At 35.1% G+C, this 20,606-nt stretch overlaps 1 pseudogene; it reads right to left on the bottom strand.

Moving 5' to 3' along the window:
- Nucleotides 1-12,175: 12,175 nt before the first annotated feature.
- On the bottom strand, nt 12,176-12,715 carry LOC118834482 (annotated as a pseudogene).
- Nucleotides 12,716-20,606: the final 7,891 nt, after the last annotated feature.

Below are 20,606 nucleotides of genomic sequence, written 5' to 3'. Positions count from 1 at the left end.
ATTTGCAATATCGTGTGTTTCACATAGTAGTGAAGGGCTATAAAAGGCTCTGATGACCATTCAGGAAAATGAAATGTGATTCCCTTTATTTAGCTTGATCAAAATAAATTCATTGATTCATACAGACACAGATTGAGATGCATAGAGAAGAAAAATCACTGAATCTAAGCTACTATATATAAAGTCTCATGGACTATTTTAACCTGGAATTCATCTCCAATGAATCTTGATACGTATAATGAATTAAGGGAGCTTCCTAAACTGAAGGGCAGGGATTGGACATGTGCTAAATTAAAAGAGAGGGAAGAAAGGGAGGAATGTCAGTTTAGAAACAATTGCTAATAATTTTGCTTTTTAACTTAAATATTATACATGTACTATGTGTAATTATTCTAAAATTAGAGCCTGCAAAGCTCCTATTTGTTAATTTATTGAGTTTGATTTTTTTAAGTTCATTGAGAAGTGCTTCATTATTGGCAGCAATGGTAAAAACCTAATGATAATAGTGATGAATACCATTTGTTGTATAACACGTTACAATTATCATCTCATTTAATCTTCACAAAACCCAATGATCTTGGTGCTATTATTATCCCCCTTTTACTTAATTGAAAACTGAGGTTAAGAGAGATTAGTAATTTTCTCAGAGTCAGAGTGCTGTCTAATGCAGATTTCAAACTCAGATCTTCCTGACTTCAAGTTCTACCCCTTTTTATTAGGCAACCCATTTGTTCTATACAAATAATTACAATTTCAGTAACATTAACAAAAATAATGTTTCTACTTGTGTCTGGGAAGATTGTATCAGTAAGGCAAGAGTCACAACCTCAAGGATGACCATGAATATGCCTGTATGGTTCAGAATGGCAAAGTAGGAAAAACCCTTTAGGTAGAAGGCAGAGGAAGTATAGCATTTATTTAGACACCACAGGATCAAAACCCAAGATCATAGCTCCAATTTGATGTAGCAGTAGTTACATTCCAAAACCAATAAGCCCACTTAAGTGTAACAACAAGGAAATTATAATACCATATTATAGTAAGGAACCAAGTCATCCTGTAACCTTCCCCTCTGCTGGGGCCCTCATAAATACTTAAGAATTCTAACTGTTTGCTTGCCTGCGTTCTCTTCCTCCCTTAGTTCTCTGTTCTCAGCAGTTCCCTGGTTTCCACTCTCTGCTCTGAACTCTCTCTGCAGCTCTGCTAACTCTGAGTTCCTGCTCCTTCTTCTTGAGCTGAATTCTTGGTTTTGAATTCTTTGCAGATTCTGAGTTCTATGGCTACCTTCTGGGTATATATAGTCTTTTTTAAAAGACATTTTTTATTTTTAGTTTACAACACTCAGTTTCCCTTAACTGGCTCCACCTGAGGCCTATTGAATGGGAGGGAAAGATTTTTAATCACATTATCAGCACAAGGATGTAAAAGAAAGGTATTCTCCCAGACACAAAAGGGGGAAAAGCAGGTTCTACTTTCCTTCAATTCTCTGGTACGATTACAAAATAAAACAATCAACTCCTGCTACACAGGAATCCTACTATTGAAAACTGAACACTTGCTTACCCTGTCCAAAACAAAGATTTGTGATAGGCACAGGAGATTCTGTCTGTTGGTCTCTATCTGGTATGTCAAGGTCATAAGATCAAAAGATCACAGACATTGAACTGGAGTGCATCTTAGAGGTCATATGACTTAACTGCCATATATCTCATATATGAGAAAATTGAGAGACAGATTTGACCTTTTGCCAAAGGTCAAACAAAAAATAAGTGGCAAGCCAAATTGGAGCCAGAGTCTCTGACTCCAAATTTAGCACATTCCCCTTATAAACCGTTGCAGGAATACATTTAAGGTAGTATACCCAGTTGAAGTGCCTATGCTCACAATACTGAGTCCAAAGAAGTTTTTCAACTTCTGAATTGCATATTCAGAAAAGGCAAACTAGTTCATCAACTGAGGCAAAGTGAAACAAGCAGAACCAGGAGATCATTGTACCTAATAACAGCAACATTGTATAGTGATCAACTATGAATGACTTAACAAAACAATAATCAGAGACAATTTCCAAGAAAAAATTTGTATTCACATCTAGAGAAAGAACTGATGGATTCTGAATGCAGATGGAAGCATGCTATATTCTTTTTATTTATTTATTTCATGCCCCCCACAACTTTGGTCTCTTTCTTCTTTCATAACATGCCTAATATGGTAATAAGTTTTAAATGATTTTACATATATAACATATCAATTTGCTTATCATCTTAGTAGGAGGGAGGTGAGGGAGGAAGGGAGAAAATTTGAAACTCAAAATTTTCAAAAGAATGATAAAACATATCCTTATGTGTAATTAGAAAACATACCATTTAATTTATTTTAAAAAAATTAAAGGAAAATATGAAGGAATTAAAGGTGAAAATGGTAATTCTATAATAATGGGGGGCTTTCCCCTCTCAGAATCATATCAATCCACCAAAAATAATAAAGAAAAAAAGTCAAGGAAGTTAATAGAATCTTAGATAAGTTATGATTGATAGATACCTGGAGAGAATTGAGGGAAAGTAGAAAGGAATGCACCCTTTTTTTAAGTATATGGTACCTCAGCAAAAATTGACCATGTATTAAGACATAAAATAGAGTTAGATGAAGAAAAGCAGAAATATTAGATGAATCCTTTTCAGATCACAATGCAATAAAAATCATATTCAATAAGGGATCATGGAAATATGGATGAAAAACAAATTGGAGACTAAGAAACCTAATTTTAAGGGTTAAAGAACAATCTTAGAAATGATAATTTAATTAAGGAGAATGACAGTAATGAGACAACATATTAAAAACTATAAGCTACAGAAAAAGCAGCAATCAGAGGAAATTTATATCTCTAATTGCCTATTTCAGTAAAACAGAGAAAGAGCAGACTAATGAATTGAGTATGCAATTAAAAAAACCTGGAAAAAGAACACATTTGAAATCTTGAATAAAACAATAAGTTGGAAATTCCAAAAATTAAACAGCATTAATAAAATTGAGTGTAAGAAAATCATTAAATTAATAAATACAACTAGGAGTTGATTTTATGAAAAAAATCAATAAAATAGATAACACATTGGTCTATATGATTAAAAAAGAGAGAAAACCAAATCACTAGTATTAAAAATTTAAAGGGTGAATATACCACTAATGAAGATGAAATCAAAGAAATTATAAGGAGTCATTTTGCCCAACTACATGCCAAGAACCTTAAAAATTGAAGTGAAAAGGAAAGACATTTAAAGAAAATAAAAACTATGTAGATTAAGAGAAGAGGAGATGAATTATAAAAATAAACCTATTTTAGAAAAAAAGAAACTGAACAGGCAATACATGATCTTTCCATGAGAAAGGAAAACAAAAAGCAAAAACAAAACATCATGACCAGATGGATTTATGAGTGAATTCTACCACATATTAAAGATCAACAAATTTTAAGAATAAATAAATAATTTGGAATAATGGGCAAAGAAGAAATCCCATTAAATTCCTTTTTATGAAAAAAAATATTCTACTGATACCTGAACCAGGAAAAGTCAAAATAGAGAAAGAAAATTATAGACCAATTTCATTAATGAATTTGAATGTAAAAATCATATCTAAAATACTATCTAGGAGACTATAACAATATATTACAAAGATTATATATCGTAGCTAAGTGGGATTTGTATCAGAAATGCAGTGATGGATTAACAAGGAAAACTATAAACATCTTTATATTATCAACACAATCATATCATATATATATGATTATATCAATAGATGCAGAAAAATGTGATAAAATACATTGTTTCATTAAAAACACTTGAAATCACAGGTATAAATGGATTTTCCTTAAAATGAGAAGAATCATCTGCCTATAACCATCAGCAAGTATTATTTGTAATGGGGATAAGCTAGATTCCTTAACAGTAAGAAAAGGAGTGAAAAAGGATGCCTGTTATCACCAATATTATTCAATATTGTATTAGAAATTCTAGCAAGAGCAATAAGAGAAGAAAAAACTGATGCAATTAGAAAGAGCAATGAAATAATAAAACTCTTTTTTTCCAAACAATATGATGATATGCTTAGAAAATCCTAAAGTTTCAACTAAAAAGTTATTTGAAGCAATTAACAATATCAGTAAAGTGGCAGGTTAGAAAATAAACCCACATTAATCATCAGCTTCTCTATATACAACCAACAAAACCCTGCAAGAAGAAATAGTAAGAGATACTTTAGTTAAAACAAATGTAGACAACATAAAATACCTGGGAGTTCACCGACCAAAACAAACCCAGGAACCACATGAATATAATTTTAAAACACTTTTTGTACAAATAAAGTCAGATTTAAATAATTAGAGAAATAATAATTGCTCATATCCATGGGTAGCCAGGTCAATGCAATGAAGGTTACAATTTCACCTAAACTAATCTATTTATTCAATGCCATCCCAACTCAATGACCAAAAAAAAAAGTTATTTTACTGAATTAGAAAAAAAAATAATAAAATTTTGTTGAAGAGCAAAAGGTCAAGAATATCAAAGGAATAAATGAAAATACGGAGGAAAAAATGAGGAGATTTAGCAGTACCAGATTTTAAACTATATTATAAAGCAGTAATTACGAAAACTGTCTGTAACTGGCTAAGAAGTAGAAACAGAGTGGTTATACAATACACAAGAGCAAATGGCAATCATAACCTTGTGTTTGATAAATGTAAAAACTTACATTTGGGGGATAAGAATTCATTATTTGGTAAAAATTATGGGAAAGCTGGAAAGCAGTCTGGCAGAAATTGGGCATAGACCAATATCTTTCACCATTTACCAAGATAAAATCAAAATAGATGCATGACCTAGATATAAAATGAGATGTTATAAGAAAATTGGAAGAACATAGAAACATTATTACTTATCAGACATATGGATAGGAGAACAATTTATGAATAAACAAGAGACAGAGAGCACTGTGAGGTACAAAAGAGATAATTTCAATTACACTAAATTAAAAAGTGTCTGTACAAAGAAAACCAATGTAGCTAAGATTAGAAAAAGGAAAGCAAAAAACTCGTTGAAAATTTAATAAATAGTTTCTCAGATAAAGGTCTTATATCTCAAATATATAAAGGACTTTGTCAAATTTATGAGAATAAATCATTCCTCATTTGAGAAATAGTCAAAGTATATAAGCAGACAGTTGTTTTAATTAAGAAATCAGAACTACATATAATTATATTTAAAAATTCTCTCAACAATTATTAATTAGAAAAATTCAAATTAAAACAACTGGGAGATATCATCTTACATCTATCAGATTGGCTAAAATGACAGATGGAGAAAAGCAACAAACACTGCAAGGGGCTGTGGAAAAATTGGGACACAAATTCACTATTGGTGGATCTGTGAACTGATACAACCATTTTGTGGAGCAATCTTGAATTATGCCCAAAGAGGTATAACCTGTATACACTTTAACCTGGCAATAATTCTATTAGGTCTGTTTCCTAATGTGCCAAAGAACTGGAAATTGAGGACATGTCCATCAAATGCAGAATGTCTGAACAAGTTGTGGCATATGTATGTGATGGAATACTGATGGGCTATAAGAAATGGTGAGCTGGTTGATTTTAGAAAAAAAAAACACATGGAAAGACTTGCACGAAATAATGAAAAGTGGAATGAGTAGGACTAAGGGAACATTGCATACAGTAACAGCAACATTATTCTAACAACAACTTTGAATGACTAAATAATGTTGAGTATTATAAATACTCAAATCAACTACAAAGGACTTTTGAAGGAAGATACTATCTACCTCCAGAGAATTAATAAAAAGATGTATGTGTAGTACAGTTTTACATATGCATATAAATATATGGTTATATACATACACACATTTATCTATATTTCTATAGATATCTATATCTATCTATATCCATATCTATCCATATCTCTATCTCTATCTCTATCTCTATCTCTATCTCTATCTCTATCTCTATCTCTATCTGTACCTGTATCTGTATCTGTATCCATGTCTGTATCTGTATCCATATCCATATCTATGTCTATCTCTATATCTATATCTATGTCTATATCGATATCTATGTCTATATCTATATCTATCTATCTATACAAAATATAAATATATACATTGGTGTCTAATTGTAACCTTCAGGGTGAGGAGGTAGGGAGCAAAAGGTGTACAGCAGACAACAAAGGAAAACTTAGAAGGAAGAACAGAAAAGCAGGGAAGCTTTGAAAACATTGTATAATATTAATTACATAGTTTATAAAAAAAGTGAACAGTGAATACTGAATTTTCTTTTTAGGTCATGTTGTGTACATGAAAGTGTTTTTGTTTTGTGGGTGTTTTATATTTAAGTTCACAATGAATAAAAACTTAAACAGAAAAGAAAATGGATTGTACCTCCCAGGACTTCATGCTTCTCAAAGAGAAGGAAAATGATTTAAAAGGAGCATCTGTAATAAAGGTAGTTGAGGGCAGGAGGTAGAATCAGAGAGAGCAAAATCTGATTTTAAAAGTGGCCAATTACTGCTGGGATTGGGGGTACAGCTCTTTAATGCTTGCTACTGAGTACTCTGATGTGAAGTACTGTGAGTACTCAAATTGGGGAGCTCTGAATTATAGTAGAAATAAAGCCTGTGTGGTGTTCATACTAAGATCAATTCTCTTATCTTGACCCCCCTCAGAGAAGAGTGTGAGAGAGCTAAATGAGGTCTAAAAAACTGGGAAGGTTGGTTTCTGTATCAATCAGAATCAGAATCAGGCCATGAATAACTGTTGCAATGCCAGTCTCTGCAAGAGGAAACCCAATCTTGCGCAAAAAGGAGATGGGAATAAGTGATAAATTGGAGGGTAAGGTGTAATACTTAGTCTTGTAATTTAGTATAAAAATGAATCCTTTGACATAGCAGTTCCATTTTACTTATTTTTTTGTAACTCAGTTATTTTTTTTAGCTTGGTGAATTAACATTTTTTGGTAATTGAATTGGGATAGCATTGACTAAATAGATTAGAGAAAAAAACAAAGTTTTATTATATTGGCCCCACCTACACATGGATATGAACAATTAATATTTCTCCAATTATTTAAATTGATTAATGAACAATTATTTCTAAGCAGTCACAAAAGGAAAAAAATGGAGGTTGTATAGGATGTACATGTACAATAATTTAGAAATTGGGTGGAAGAATGAATTCTTTTCAATACTCCAGAAAGTTTGTGGTCTCAAGTGCACATAGAAATTGAAAAGGAACAAATAAGTATATGTCTCATGATCTGGAGATTTGAATTCAGAATAAATTAGAAGGAGAGATATAAAAAGAATAAAGTAAAAACAACTTCTTGAAAAGGGGAGAGTTACAAGGATGCTATTCAAACTAAGATTTAGGAAGGCTAAACAGCTGATGAAGTAGCAAGAAGCAGTATCGAGAAGGCAAAGCAAAAATGTCAGAGAAAAGGTAGGAATGCCTTTTCTCAGGTTCCTGAGAACCTGAGTTATATCAAACCCCTCACCCCAAACACCTTTAAAAATGCCCTAAAACAAATTCTGTCGCTGCAGAATGAACAAAAGTATAAGGAGAAACTCTTTTCCAGGCCAAGACAACTTGAAAGGTAGGCAGGAAAAGTCTGTCACACTGGGGTGAGAGTGGAGTGAAGTTCAGAGCAGTCTGTGCCAGAACAGACCTAGCACCTCCAAAATAGGATCAGCCCTTGGGATGGACTGCATCAGCAGCAGCAGCATCTGCTTCTGAAGCTCTCAGCCCACAGACAGGAAAGGGGTCAAACAGCTGGTCAGAAGGAGATTAGAGGGGTCTCTTTGCTTGCACTGGGGGCACAATTCTGGTGTTTCACCCAAACTAGGATTTGGGTCCAGTCTTGGGTGGCAATACCAGGGTGAGGAGGAGCAGCAGCACTTTGGAGATTGCAGTGACAGTGGAGCATGGACCCTCATCACAGTTCCAGAGCAGAAAAAAATGCTTCTGGTCACTCATAGACCAGAGCACAGTGCAGAAGAGTAGTAAACACACCTCCCCTTAGATCATACCACCTTGGAAGAATTGAAAATTTATAGATCTCTAGAAGTGTCTCTGAAAACAGCTACCAAAGAACCCTGAAGCTTGGGACAGTGTGCCCTCAACCCTGGAAGCAGAGGCTCACTTTAACAAAGAGTTAAGAGTCAAGAAATAGCCTGAAAAAATGAGCAAATAAAGGGGAACATTCACTATAGTTACTAAGATGACAAGGAAAATCAAAACATACACTAAGAAGAAGACAACAAAATCAAAGCTCCTATAACCAATGTCTCAAAGAAAAATATGAATTGGCCCCAGGCTACTGAAAAGTTCTAAAAAGGATTTTAAAAATCATGTGAGAAAAGTAGAAAAAAAATGGGAAGAGAAATGAGAGTGATGCAAGAAAATCCTGAAAATAGCGTCAGCAGCTTGGTAAAAAGAGACACAAAAACACTACTGAAGAATACAACTTAAAAAACAGAGTAGGTGAAATGGTTAAAAGAAAGTACAAAAATCCAAATGAGGGGGAAAATGCCTTGAAAATAGAATTGGCCAAATGAAAATACACATAACACACAAATACACACAAACACTTGAGGATGTATGTGTGTGCCTGTATACAAAAAATCACTGAACAGAAGAACTTAAAAAGCAGAATTAGACAAATGGAAAAAGAGGCACAAGAAATCATTGAAGAAAACAAGTCCTTAAAAAATGGAGTGGAGCAAGTGCAAGTTAATAACTCTATGAGACCATGAGAAACAATAAAACAAAACCAAAAACATGTTAAAAAAGGAAAACAATGAGTAATGCTTCATTAGAAAAATAACAGACTTAGAGAATAGATTGAAGAAAGATAATCTGAAAATTATTGGACTTAATGAAAGCCAAGATCATTAAAAGAACCTTTCAAGAAATTATCAAGTATACCTGCCTTGCTATTCTAGAACCAGAGAGTAAAATTTAAATTGAAAGAATCCACTGATCACCTCCTAAAAGACATCCCAAAATGAAAACTCCTAGAATATTCTAGCCAAATTCCATATTTCTCAGGTCAAGGAGAAAATACTGCCAGCATCCAGAAAGAAATAATTTGAGTATTGTTGAGCTACAGTCAGGATAATACAAGATTTAGTATCTTCAACATTAAAGGATCTGGGGGCTTCAAATATGATATTATGGAGAGCAAAGGAACTAGGATTACAACCAAGAATTACATACCCACCAAAACTGAGCAGTCTTCTGAGAAGTGTGGAATGGACATTGTATCAACAATGCTGCTAGGAGCTGCTGTAGGGATCTAAGGCCAATAACACCAGCACACAGGAGGGCTGCTATCAGAGGTTCTTTGATATGCTTTTCTAAGAAAGCAACTTCATGGGGTTTACAATCTCATTTTAATTAAACATTATATATATATATATATATATATATATATATGTATATATATATACATATAAATATATGTATGTATGTGTGTATTATTCACTTAGTTAAGGGGAAAAGGGCAGCACCATGAACTTCAGAGAAAACACAAACAGAAATTACCAGCAGAAATTATATAAGTAACACAAATCAGCAGGCAGAGCTTCTGTCTGACCAAAGCAATACATTGATATTTACCAAAGAGAAAAGCACCGACATCTGGGTTTTCAAGGCCTCCTTAACAGCTATCCAGATTCTCATCTGGTGAGATCACAAGAACCGTCTTCCAATGAGTGAGCCCTCAAAGCAAAATGCTAACTTTGGATTATATATACACTTCTTCAGGGTCATAGGGCATCACAACCATGTGACTCAAACTCATGTGACTTAGGCTTTCTTGTGACTTAAGCAGGTAATCAAAGACTCTTGATTCAATGAAACATTCTTGATTCAATTGAAGGCAAAGCTCAATCAAAGGCACTTGGTTTCCTTAGTACTGAGAAGCACTCCAAAAGAAAAAAACAGCAAAAAGTCCCAGTTTGCTTGCCACTAAAGACACTCAATGAAATTAAGGATTTGCAAGCATCTCTGATGAAAAGAACAGAGATGAATTGACTTTCAAATACAAGATTCAAGAGAAGCATAAAAAGGTAAACAGGGAAGGGGAATCATAAGAGACTTAATAAAGTTAAATTGTTTACATTCCTACATGGGAAGATGATACTTGTAACTCATAAAAACAGTCTTATTATTAGGGAAGTCAGAAGGAATATGTATAGACAGAGGACACAGGTGGGAGTTGAATATAATAGGGTGATAGTAAAAAATAAAATTAAGAGTGAGAAAGGGGAATACACTGGGATAAATGCAAAGGGAGAGGTACAATGGAGCAAATTATTTTACATAAAAGAGACAAGGAAAAGTTTTTACCATGGAAAGGAAGATGGGGGGAAGTGGCTGGGAACTCTTGAACTTTATTCTCGTTGGAATTGGCTTAAAGAGGGAAGAACATACATACTCAATTGGGTAGAGAAATCTCTCTTACTCTATAGGAAAGTAGGAAGGGAAGGGAATAAGAGAAGGGAGTGGTTGTAGATGGACTGGGGTCACCATTAGTCACAAAAAGAAACACTTTTGAGTAGGGATAGGGTAAAGGAGAGAGACAATAAAATAAAGAGGGAAAAATAGGAGGGAGGGAAATATAATTTAGCAATGATAAATAAAAAAGAACCAACTTTCTTTGATAAAGGCCTCATCTTCCAAATATATAAATGAGTCAAATTTATAAAAAAATTAGAGCCATTCTCCAATTGATAAATGATAAAAATATGAAAAGCCAGTTTTCTGATGAAGTAATTAAAGCTATATATTGTCATATAAAAGTGCTCTAAATCACTATTGATTGGAGAAATGTAAATTAAAACAATTCTGAGGAATTACCTGATAACCTATTAGGTCAGCTAATAGGACAGAAAAGGAAAATGACAAATGGTGGAAGGGATATAGGGAAATTGAGACACTAATACACTGTTGCTACAGATATGACTGGATTCAACCATTATGTACAGTGCTTTGGAACTTTGCCCAAAGGCCTACAAAACCATATATACCCTTTGACCTAACAATACCAATGCTTGGTCTGTATCCCAAAAGAGATAAAAAAACAGAAAGAAAATGATATTTATGTACAAAATATTAATAGCTACTCTTTTCTGGTGGCAAAAAATTGGAAATTAAAGGAATGCCCATCAATTGGGGAATGGCTGAACAAATTGTGTTATGTAATTGTGATCAAATAGTGTAAGAAATGATACTCTCAGAATTTTTTTTTTTATATTTTATCATTTTCTTAGGAGTAATTCCAAGTGGTTTATGAAGAAACTAATTCATTATTGAGTTTAATGAATTTTCCACAATCTCTTAATGTAGATATGTTCACCAATAAATAACAAAACATCAGGTGAGTTATGACATACTGGGTAAAAAGTCAGGCTAGGACCAAAACAACACGCAACATAAAAAAAAAAAACCATAAAATATAAAGGAAAACCATCTGCTGAGTATTAAAAGCCAGCTCAGTACCAACTCTTTGCCACCAGCACAGAATTAATTATCTGTCAAGTCCAAATCACACAAAGATAAGCAGGGCTGGTTAATAAAAAATTCCAATGTCCTTCAGTTGCAGGAAATATGAATATTTGTGTTTTAGAGCCATTTTCTTGACTGGCAGCAGCAGTATTAGAAAATCTTTTTGGCAAGACAGAGAAATAAATACAAACAGAATGCTACATTTTGAAATCAGCAGATTGTCCAAGGAATGACATAAGATCAGTAAAGTAGGAAGGGGAAACTTTAAAATATTACTTATTGGGACTCAAAAAAACATTCAAAATATATTCATTTAAAGGTCATCACAATAGCTATGTCCACGCATTTAGGCCAAGGGAAGTAAAATCACAAGAGTACACTTTTTTTCAAGTGAAGGATAACTTTTTAAATCCAAGTGTAACTGCTATAATAGCAATATTGAACTTGGTAAACAATAATTGCCAACAAAATAATTTTAAATGCTGTAAAATCCTGCCCAAACCCGTTCCAAGATGCCATTTCATAACCAAGACGCAAACAAATTTTGTTGTAACAAGCCTAGACCCAGTGCTATCAATCATGTCCTTGGTTGGTTATCCAGTTGGATTTAACGTTTTGAGAACTCATTTGACAGTCAGTCCAGCCCCTCGTAAAGACCGGTTCCTTGTGTAGCGCAGGTAGCTTGAACATACCAAGTTCTGCTAGGAAAGGACCACAGACCTAGTTTATCTGTCATTTATTTCACTGATCGCCATGGCATTTGGCAGATCCTGCTTGTTTGTGAAGAGCAGCAGTGCAGAATCCCGCAATTCATCTTCCTGAAGCATTTTCTGTAGCTCTTGGGCTCCTTGAATTGTCTCACGATCTTTGCCTCTACCACAAAAATAAAACCCTGTGTGCTTTGGAAGTAATGGCTCCAAAGGAGTCTAATTTTATCTTGACCACCAACATCCCACACTGTGAAACAAATATTGTTATAGTCTACTCTTTCCCCATTAAAACCGATACTTTGAATAGGTGGATAGGTGACTCTCTCTCCTAACTTTAGCTTGTACAGAAGAGTAGTCTTTTCAGCAGCATTCAAACCAACCATCTGAATGCTCATCTGCTTCCTGCCTAATAGAAGGGAGAGGAGCGAGGAGACGGTGAGACCATGCCGGCGTTATGGGAACAGAGGTGGCAGTGACGGAGACAGACTGGGGCGGCAGCCCCGGGGCCTACGTGGCTTTGCTCCTGGCTTCTGTGCGTAAGGGCTGCCCGACACTTGCTTGGGCTCCGGCACGGGCTCAGACAGCAGGTGCAGCAACTCGGTGGGTATTTATTGCTCTCCGAAAATTAACAAAAGAAAAAAAAAATTACATGAACTGATACAAAGTGAAATGTGTAGAACTATGAGTAAATTGTGCACAGTAACAGCAAGGCTGTAGATGATCAACTATGGATGACAGCTATTCTCAGCAATAAATGCTCCAAAACAGCTCTGAAGGACGTGTGATGAGAAATTCCCAGTCCCCAAAGAAAGAACTGATGGAGTCTGAATACAGATCAAAGCACTTCTTTTTAGTTTCTTTATTTTTATTGAGTTGTTTGGGTTAATCTTTTCTTTTACCACTTGACTAATACACAAATATGTTTTGCATGATTGAAGATGTACAGCCTAAATCAAATCGCTCAACTTCTCAATGAGAGGGGAGAGAGGGAGGGAGAGAATTTGAAATAAAAAATTTTTAAATGAAAGTTGAAAATAGTTTTTTACATGTCATTCTGGAAAAATAAAATACTAAAGAAAGGAAAAAAAGGAGGATTAGGAGGTATAAAAACAAAAATGAAACCAAAAAAACCTATCTGAAATCAGATCTAAAAAATGCACCAGATCAAATCTGAAGGGGTAATTCAGGAAAAGGTCATAGTGATCATCTTTTCTGCTCAGGTCAACACAAGAAATCAGGTAGGTTGGAGGAGACACCAGGATGGAGACTGACCAAGAAAGGCCATGTAGAACACTTTTGTACCAGGATACAAAGGAAGTCCCAGACCCCTGATGGGGAACCTGCAGCCAGGAGTCCTTGGGTGTGGCTTTTTGACTGAGTCCAAGTTTTACAGAATAAATCCTTTCATTAAAGTGAATTGTTCTGTGATATTTGGATTAAGTCAAAGAGCCTCACTTGAGGACCTAGATGACCACATGTGGCCTAAATGCCCCAGGTTCCCCACCTCATCCCAGATCATTCTTAAGTGGGTGAGGGAGTTAGAGAGAAGGCAGATTTTTGCTGATGGAAAAACTATATATAACGATTTTTAATGAAGGAAATCATCTGTGGTAGAGGTATGATTTTGAACTTCACATACAGCTTTATGTAGAAAGAATGGAATTTAAAAAGGGGAGGGTATAAGTGAATTAAAGAGAAAAAAGGAAGAAAAAATAGAAATGAAGAGATATCCTTTACCCAGATACCTCCTTCCTCATTGTCTATTTCATTCTATTATTGTATTTTGTTAAAAAAAATGCTTATCTAAGTTTATTTTTATACCATGTTCTCCAGTATTTTACTCTTCAGTTTTCTACTTCTTTCTTTCCATAATTATGCATCTACTTTTATGAATAATGTGTTCTCCCAAAACCACAGTAATTAGCCAGATGATGTCTCACCTTAGTCTGCTACATTCTGTTTTCAGATTATCAACTTTTTGTCTGACAAAGAGATCACAAATATGTGAGAATAATAATCACCCATTTGGTTCTCATTATGAATATTCAGACCAGAAAGATTTCCCATTTTTCTTTCTTCACACTATAAATTCAAAAAAAAGTGGTTTAAAATTAATTTTACATTTCAGAATAATGGCCTACTGGTTATTTAGTAATGGTAATACCCTTTTAAGTTTCTTCCTGCATTAGGAACAATACTGATAAAATTTCACAGGCTTAACTGAGTAAAAAGATGTATCTGCTTGCCTAAGCTCAGATTTCCATAGGGAGATTTCTTTTGATTTATTAAGTATGGCTTAATATTATATAGTCATTGTAAAATTATTTGCCAAAACAGTACAAATATTTTGATCAAATCAAATTACTGTTTAATTATTTTCTCTGTAGTTCTTTAATTCCCCTTGTTTTCCTGAATATCATTTCCATCATTTATTTTCTTTTTTCCCTTGTAAAGGTCAAATTAATTAATATATGCAACACTTTGTAAACTTCAAGGAAATCCATAAATGCTAGCTATAATTCGTAATCCTTGCTTCTGTATTCCTTCTATAGGCAGCTCCTTAATGCAATAGCTTGTTCTCTGCATTTTATCATCACTCATCTCTGCCTCTTGACTTAGTTTTGCTTAAGTCAGACTTAAAACTCTCTGTTCTATCAGGGATCTTTGCCAGTCTCCATTGATATTGTTCTCTTTCTTCAGCTGATTATCTCTAATTTATCATGTATCTAGCATGTTCTTCTGTAGTTTGCATGCTGTCTCCCCCATGAGATGGTGAGTTGCGTGAAAGCAGTCTATGATTTGCCTGTCTTCTCTGTCTTCTTCCCAGGAAATAGCCTATTGTTTGGTATACACTAGGTACTTAATAAATGTTTGTTGCAGAGGCAGACTCAAGATGGACTAGAGACAGGAAGTCACCTGAACTCTCCCAAATTCCACTCCAAAATTTTTAAAATAACTCCTCAAAATAAGTTATGAGGTTCACTAAAGAATTAGTGAATTAATTCACAATAATAACAATAATAATATAATGCAATAACAAATAAATAATTTAACTAATAAATTAGTAAAAGTTCAGATGAAACAATTTTCTAGTCCAAGACAATGCAGGAAGTCAGCAGGAAAATTGTGTCACACCTGGCTGGTGATTGACTGGGAGCACAGTGAAGGCTAAATGCCAGCAGTAATCCTTGGAGGTGGCTGCATCAGCAGCAGTGGCAGCTTCAGGACCTCGCAGCCCACAGACTACAAGGGGACAAGATACTTCATCAGAAGGAGATTATAAAAAAACATGTTGCACTGCCCATATGCAGTTCTTGGTTGCAATTGTAGCGCAAAATTGAGCATTAGCGCTTGCAGCCACAGGCATGTAGGGTTATGGTCTCAGTTCCAATGCAGAAAAGAATACCAGTGATCATGACTGTTGGAGAGGAGGGGCCTTAATCAAATTTCCAAGGTGAAAAGAAGAGATAATACTTGAGGGAGCAAGAAATCTGGTCAAAATTCCAGTTCTAATAGGAGCAGCGACACTCCTAACTACAGGGACAATGTGCATTTCTTGGTAAAGAGTAGAACACCGTCCAGGAGAGCAGTGACCACACCTTTCATTATATCATACCATCTGCGAAATACTAAAAACTTACATACCCTTAGACCTATCTCTGGAAAGAGCAGTACAAAAAAATCCCTGAAATGTGGCACAGTACCATTTGTACTTCAGAATCAGAGCCGACCTTTAACACAAAGTTAAAAGTAAAGAAATAGGCTTTAAAAATGAACAAACAAAAACAACAAAAGGAATATGACTATAAAAAGTTACAATAGTAGCAGAGAAGCGAAAGGCATGAACTCAGAAGAAGGAAATGATAATAAAATAGCTATAATCAAAACCTATATGAAAAAACATCTGAATTTGACATAATCTCATCAAGAATTACTGGAAAAGAAGATGGCTGTGTGAAAGCAGGCACCTGCTTGAGCTCTCCTCCAAATCCCTCCAAACACCTGTAAAAATGACTCTAAACTAATTGTACAGATATCAAACCCACAAAATGACAGAGAAAAACAAGTCTCCAGCCCAAGACAGCCTGGATGGTTGCTGGGAAGGGTCTATCACACATTGCTGGGAGCAGAGTGCAGCCCAGTGTGTTGGCACAGCCCAGGCTGCAGCAGACCAGGCAGAGCAGACCTCAGGAGACTGAATCACTGGCATTTGTGGCAGTTTCTGACTACTCAATCCACAAAGGCCAAAGACAATTTAGCAGGTCAGTGGGAAAACTCTGGTGGTCCTGAGTGAGAGAAGGGCATGGTGCAGTCCCCAGTCCCAAGGCAGCAGAAGTGGTGGCAGCAGCAAGGTGATGACAGCAGCAGCAGCAGCTGCTTCAGGAGCCCCAGGTTCACAAACTGTGGAGGGAAGTAAGCTGCTGATCAGAGCAGGAGTGCAGGGATCTCTTTGCTGGCACTGAGGGAGGATTCTCTTGCTTTGCCCTGCTTGGATGGGGGACCACAGTAATGGTTGGGGGTTCTGGGGTGGAAGAGGAGAGCTGGTGTGGCAGAGCTTGTGGTGGCTGTGGAGAGGGAGTCCCCCTGATAGTGACAAGGCAGAAAGAAGTACTTGCACTCACAGAACAGAACACAGGACAGGAGAGGAGCGTTGTACCACCTCACAATAGAAGTAGCTCTGAAAACAGCAGTGCAAACCCCTGAAGCTTGGGACAAAGCTCTCTTCACTCTGGAAGCAGCCATACCTGGACAAAGAGCTCAGAAGTCAAGTAATTGGCTGAGAAAATGAGCAGATAGTTTAAAAAAGGACTTTAGAATCTTACTTTGGTGACAAAGAAGATCAAAACATACACACAGAAGAAGACAACAAAGTCAAAGAACCTACAACAAAAGGCTCCAAGAAAAAAAAATGAATTGGTCTCAGGCAATAGATGAGCTCCAAAGAGATTATGAAAATCAAGTAAGAGAAGTAGAGGAAAAATTGGGAAGAGAAGTGACAGTGATGCAAGAAAATCATGAAAAATGAGTCAATAGCTTGCTAAAGGAGACTCCAAAAATAATGAAAAAAAACCTTACAAAATAAACTAATCCAAATGGCACAAGAGGTCCATAACGAGCAATGAGGAGAATTCCTTAAAGAGCAGAACTGACTAAATGAAAAGGAGGTCCAAAAGATCACTGAAGAAAATAATACCTTAAAATTAGAGTGGAGCAAATGGAAGCTAATGACTTTATGAGAAATCAAGAAATTATAAAACAGAACCAACAGAATGAAAAAAAATGGAATGCAATGTGAAATATCTCATTGTTAAAACCACTGGCCTGGAAAATAGATCCAGGAGAGATGATTTAAAAATTCTTGGACTACCTGAAAGCCATGATCAAAAAAGAGACTAGACATCATCTTTCAAGAAATTATCAAGGAAAACTGCTCTGGTATTCTAGAACAAGAAGGTCAAATAGAAATTGAAAGAATCCACCAATCACCTCTTGAAAAAGATACAAAAGGAAAACTCCTAGGACTATTGTAGTCAAATTCTAGAGTTTCCAGGTCAAGGAGAAAATATTACAAGCAACTAGAAAGAAACAGTACTCATATTTCAGAAACACCATCAGGATAACTCAAGATATAACGGCTTCTACATTAAGGGATCCAAGGGCTTGGAATATGATATTCTGGTGGTCAAAGGAACTAAATCAAATCAAGATTAAAATCAAGATTCATCTACCCAGCAAAACTGAGTATAGTACTTCATGGCAAAATATAGACTTTCCATGAAATAGAGGACTTTCAAGGATCCTTGATGAAAAGACCAGAGCTTAATAGAAAATATGACTTTCAAATACAAGAATCAAGACAAACATGAAAAGGTAAACATGAAAGAGAAATTATTAGGGACTTACTAAGGTTGAATTGTTTACATTTCTACACGAAAAGATGATATGTGTAACTCATGAGACCTTTCTCACTATTAGGGTAGTTGAAGAGAATATACATGCATACATACATACATGCATACATACATACATACATACATACATACATACATACATACATAAATATATATACTTGTATACACATATATATATAAATGCTTAGACATACATACACATATACATATATACACACATATATACATATACACATATATGCATATATACACACATATACACACATATATATGCATATGTATGTATGTGTATATGGACAGAGGGCACAGGGCGAATTGAATATGAAGGAATGACATCTTTCTCTCTTTCTTTTTTGGAGGGGGAAGGGAGGGCAATTGGGGTTAAGTGGCTTGCCCAAGGTCACACAGCTAGTAAGTGTGTCAAGTGTCTGAGGTTGGATTTGAAATTGGGTCTGCAAGGGATGACATCTTTAAAAAAATGAAAATAAGGGGTGAAGGAGGAATATATTGAAAGAAGGAGAAAGGGAGAGATAGAATGGGGTAAATTATCTCACATAAAAGAGGCAAGAAAAAGCTGTTATAAAGCAAGGAAAAAGGGGGTAGGTGAAAAGGAATGAGTGAACCTTAATCTAAATGGATTTGGCTTAAGGAGGGAATAACATACACAGTCAATTGGGTATTTTACCCTACAGGAAAGTAGGGGGGAAGGGAATAAGGTCATGGGAACGATAGAAGGGAGGACAGTTGGGGGGAGGGGGTAGTCAAAAGCAAGCGTCAAAAGCAAGCACTTTTGAAAAGGGACAGAGTCAAAAGAGAAAATTGAATAAATGGAGGATGGGATAGGATGGAGTTAAATATAGTTAGTCTTTCACAACATGACTATTATGAAAGTGTTTTGCATAATTATACATGTGTAATCTATATTGAATTGTTTACTTCTCAAGGAGGGAAGTGGAGAAGAAAGAAGGGAGAGAATTGGGAACTCAAAGTTCTAAAAACAAATGTTAAAAATTGTTTTTGCATAAAACTGGGTAATAAGATATACTAGCAATGGTGTACAGAAATCCATCTGGCCCTACAAGGAAGTAAGGGGGAAGGGGATGGGGGTAGGGTGATAGAAGGGAGGGCAGACTATGGAAAGGGGCAATCAGAATACATGCCATCTTGGGTAGCGGGGAGGGTAGAGATAGGGAGAAAATTTGTAATTCAAAATTTCATGAAAATGAATGCTGAAAACTAAAAATAAATAACTTTTTTGAAAAAGGATTACTCGAAAAGGGGGGGGGGGATGATCCTAAGAAATAAAAAAAAAAAGAGGTAGAACAATGGGAAAATAACCTAGAATGATGCAAGAAAATTGTAAAAAGAGAGTCAACAGCTTGGCAAAAGAGGCAAAAAAAAATGAAAAAAAGCAATTTTTTTAACTGGCCAAATGGCAAGATTACATTGAAAATATTAGAATAGGCAAGGAGGAAGAAAAAGCATCAGTCTTTGCAGATGATATGATGATATATGTAGAGAATCAACAATAAATATACCAGAAATAATTAACAATTTCAATCAACAACAAACATACCAGAAATAATTAACAATTTCAACAAAGCTGTAGGGTGTAAAATAAGCCTTCATAAATCATCAGCATTTTGGTATATTACCGACAAAGTCCAGCAACAAGAAATAGAAAGAGAAATTCCACTTGAAATAGCTATAGATAAGATAAAATAATTGGGAGACTACCTGCCAAGAGAAACCCTGGAAGTATACGAACACAATTCCAAAACACTTTCCACACAAATAAAGTCTGACTAAAACAGTTGGAAAGTATTAATTGCTCATGGGCATGCCAAACTTATATAATAAAAATGGTAATTCTACCTAAAATCATTAACCTTTTCATTTGCACACCAATAGATCTACTAAAAAATTTTATAAAGCTGGAAAAAATAACTGCAAAATTAATGTGGAAGAAAAACAGGATGGATGGAAATACATAGCTAATAATACTAATTATAAGTTTAACTATGATGAATTCATCCATAAAACAGAAGCAGATAGCATAATGAATTTAAAAACAGAATCCTACAGTTTGTTGTTTATAAAGAATAGATTTGAAATAGAGAGACACACACATCGTAAAAAGATGGACTTGGGGCAGATGAAGTAAAAAAAGTTAGGGGAAGGAATTACATCAGATAAAACAAAAGCAATGTTTCAGCAACTGTTTCAGCAAGGCAATAAACGCAGTATCAATGATAATCGTGAGTATGCCTATGCAGTTCTGTATTACAAAGTATGAGAGACTCTCCATATAGAAGGTAAAAGAAGTATGACATTTATTCAGACACCAGAGAATCACATCCCATAATCAAATGTTCACCTCCCACAGCCAGTTAGACTACTTTATCATAACAACAAG

The sequence above is a fragment of the Trichosurus vulpecula genome, chromosome 1 (genome assembly GCF_011100635.1).
Source record: "Trichosurus vulpecula isolate mTriVul1 chromosome 1, mTriVul1.pri, whole genome shotgun sequence".
Taxonomy (NCBI): domain Eukaryota; kingdom Metazoa; phylum Chordata; class Mammalia; order Diprotodontia; family Phalangeridae; genus Trichosurus; species Trichosurus vulpecula.
Note: the sequence above shows the minus strand (reverse complement) of the source record. Positions and strands in the feature narration are given on the sequence as shown.